Source organism: Piliocolobus tephrosceles, chromosome 5 (genome assembly GCF_002776525.5).
Source record: "Piliocolobus tephrosceles isolate RC106 chromosome 5, ASM277652v3, whole genome shotgun sequence".
Classification (NCBI taxonomy): domain Eukaryota; kingdom Metazoa; phylum Chordata; class Mammalia; order Primates; family Cercopithecidae; genus Piliocolobus; species Piliocolobus tephrosceles.
In genome coordinates, this window is record NC_045438.1 from 47,911,436 (window position 1) to 47,915,541 (window position 4,106).

The following is a 4,106-nucleotide window of genomic DNA, read 5'->3' on the forward strand; positions in this document are numbered from 1 at the left end:
GATATCCAGGAATTGAACTCATCTCTGCACCAAGCAGACCTAATAGACATCTATAGAACTCTCCACCCCAAATCAACAGAATATACATTCTTCTCAGCACCACATCACACTTATTCCAAAATTGACCACATAATTGGAAGTAAAGCACTCCTTAGCAAATGTAAAAGAACAGAAATTATAACAAACTGTCTCTCAGACCACAGTGCAATCAAACTAGAACTCAGGACTAAGAAACTCAATCAAAACCGCTCAACTACATGGAAACTGAACAACCTGCTCCTGAATGACTACTGGGTACATAACGAAATGAAGGCAGAAATAAAGATGTTCTTTGAAACCAATGAGAACAAAGATACAACATACCAGAATCTCTGGGACACATTTAAAGCAGTGTGTAGAGGGAAATTTATAGCACTAAATGCCCACAAGAGAAAGGTGGGAAGATCTAAAATTGACACTCTAACATCACAATTAAAAGAACTGGAGAAGCAAGAGCAAACACATTCAAAATCTAGCAGAAGGCAAGAAATAACTAAGATCAGAGCAGAACTGAAGGAGATAGAGACACAAAAAACCCTCCAAAAAATCAATGAATCCAGGAGTTGGTTTTTTGAAAAGATCAACAAAATTGACAGACTGCTAGCAAGACTATTAAAGAAGAAAAGAGAGAAGAATCAAATAGATGCAATTAAAAATGATAAAGGGCATATCACCACCGACCCCACAGAAATACAAACTACCATCAGAGAATACTATAAACACCTCTACGCAAATCAACTAGAAAATCTAGAAGAAATGGATAATTTCCTGGACACTTACACTCTTCCAAGACTAAACCAGGAAGAAGTTGAATCCCTGAATAGACCAATAGCAGGCTCTGAAATTGAGGCAACAATTAATAGCCTACCCACCAAAAAAAGTCCAGGACAAGATGGATTCACAGCTGAATTCTACCAGAGGTACAAAGAGGAGCTGGTACCATTCCTTCCGAAACTATTCCAATCAATTGAAAAAGAGGGAATCCTCCCTAACTCATTTTATGAGGCCAACATCATCCTCATACCAAAGCCTGGCAGAGACACAACAAAAAAAGAAAATTTTAGACCAATATCCCTGATGAACATCGATGCAAAAATCCTCAATAAAATACTGGCAAACCAGATTCAGCAGCACATGAAAAAGCTTATCCACCATGATCAAGTGGGCTTCATCCCTGGGATGCAAGGCTGGTTCAACATTCGCAAATCAATAAATGTACTCCAGCATATAAACAGAACCAAAGACAAGAACCACACGATTATCTCAATAGATGCAGAAAAGGCTTTTGACAAAATTCAACAGCCCTTCATGCTAAAAATGCTCAATAAATTAGGTATTGATGGAACGTACCTCAAAATAATAAGAGCTATTTATGACAAACCCACAGCCAATATCATACTGAATGGGCAAAAACTGGAAAAATTCCCTTTGAAAACTGGCACAAGACAGGGATGCCCTCTCTCACAACTCCTATTCAACATAGTGTTGGAAGTTCTGGCTAGGGCAATCAGGGAAAAGAAAGAAATAAAGGGTATCTAGTTAGGAAAAGAAGAAGTCAAATTGTCCCTGTTTGCAGATGACATGATTGTATATTTAGAAAACCCCATCGTCTCAGCCCAAAATCTTCTTAAGCTAATAAGCAACTTCAGCAAAGTCTCAGGATACAAAATTAATGTGCAAAAATCACAAGCATTCTTATACACCAGTAACAGACAAACAGAGAGCCAAATCATGAATGAACTTCCATTCACAATTGCTTCAGAGAGAATAAAATACCTAGGAATCCAACTTACAAGGGATGTAAAGGACCTCTTCAAGGAGAACTACAAACCACTGCTCAGTGAAATCAAAGAGGACACAAACAAATGGAAGAACATACCATGCTCATGGATAGGAAGAATCAATATCGTGAATATGGCCATACTGCCCAAAGTTTTTTATAGATTCAATGCCATCCCCATCAAGCTACCAATGAGTTTCTTCACAGAATTGGAAAAAACTGCTTTAAAGTTCATATGGAACCAAAAAAGAGCCCGCATTGCCAAGACAATCCTAAGTCAAAAGGACAAAGCTGGAGGCGTCACGCTACCTGACTTCAAACTATACTACAAGGCTACAGTAACCAAACCAGCATGGTACTGGTACCAAAACAGAGATATAGACCAATGGAACAGAACAGAGTCCTCAGAAATAATACCACACATCTACAGCCATCTGATCTTTGACAAACCTGAGAGAAACAAGAAATGGGGAAAGGACTCCCTATTTAATAAATGGTGCTGGGAAAATTGGCTAGCCATAAGTAGAAAGCTGAAACTGGATCCTTTCCTTACTCCTTATACGAAAATTAATTCAAGATGGATTAGAGACTTAAATGTTAGACCTAATACCATAAAAACCCTAGAAGAAAACCTAGGTGGTACCATTCAGGACATAGGCATGGGCAAGGTCTTCATGTCTAAAACACCAAAAGCAATGGCAGCAAAAGCCAAAATTGACAAATGGGATATGATTAAACTAAAGAGCTTCTGCACAGCAAAAGAGACTACCATCAGAGTGAACAGGCAACCTACAGAATGGGAGAACATTTTTGCAATCTACTCATCTGACAAAGGGCTAATATCCAAAATCTACAAAGAACTCAAACAAATTTACAAGAAAAAAACAAACAACCCCATCAAAAAGTGGGCAAAGGATATGAACAGACATTTCTCAAAAGAAGACATTCATACAGCCAACAGACACATGAAAAAATGCTCATCATCACTGGCCATCAGAGAAATGCAAATCAAAACCACAATGAGATACCATCTCACACCACTTAGAATGGCAATCATTAAAAAGTCAAGAAACAACAGGTGCTGGAGAGGATGTGGAGAAATAGGAACACTTTTACACTGTTGGTGGGACTGTAAACTAGTTCAACCATTATGGAAAACAGTATGGCAATTCCTCAAGGATCTAGATCTAGATGTACCATATGACCCAACCATTCCACTACTGGGTATATACCCAAAGGATTATAAATCATGCTGCTATAAAGACACATGCACACGTATGTTTATTGCGACACTATTCACAATAGCAAAGTCTTGGAATCAACCCAAATGTCCATCTGTGACAGACTGGATTAAGAAAATGTGGCACATATACAGCATGGAATACTATGCAGCCATAAAAAAGGATGAGTTTGCGTCCTTTGTAGGGACATGGATGCAGCTGGAAACCATCATTCTTAGCAAACTATCACTAGAACAGAAAACCAAACACCGCATGTTCTCACTCATAGGTGGGAACTGAACAATGACATCACTTGGACTCGGGAAGGGGAACATCACACATTGGGGCCTATCATGGTGGGAGAGGGGGGAGGGATTGCATTGGAAGTTATACCTGATATAAATGATGAATTGATGGGTGCTGACGAGTTGATGGGTGCAGCACACCAACATGGCACAAGTATACATATGTAACAAACCTGCACATTATGCACATGTACCCTAGAACTTAAAGTATAATAATAAAAATAAATAAATAAATAAATAAAATAAAATAAAATACTATTGTTGATATTGTAAAGGCTTTGGAAAAAAAAACAGAAGGTATGCATGAACAAATAGGGAATTTCAACTAAATATCAGTAATTATGTGAATAAAAATGAACTAAACACTGCATTCAAAAGGCAGAGATCAGGAGAATGGATTTAAAAAACAAATATAGGCCAGACATGGTGGTTCATGCCTGTAATCCCAGCAATTTGGGAGGGCGAGGTGGGCAGATCACTTGAGGCCAGGAGTTTGAAACAAACCTGAACCATAGTGAAACCCTGTCTCTACTAAAAAATACAAAAAAATTAGCCGGGCATGGTGGCACATGCCTAAATCAAAAAAGAAGAAAATCTTCAAATAAACAACCTAATGATACATCTTAAAGAACTGGAAAAGCAAGAGAAAACAAAACCCAAAGTTAGTAGAAATAAAGAAATAATAGAGATCAGATCAGAAATGAATGAAATTGAAACAAAAAAATACAAAAGATCAACAAAACGGGGGGGGGGGGAAATGTC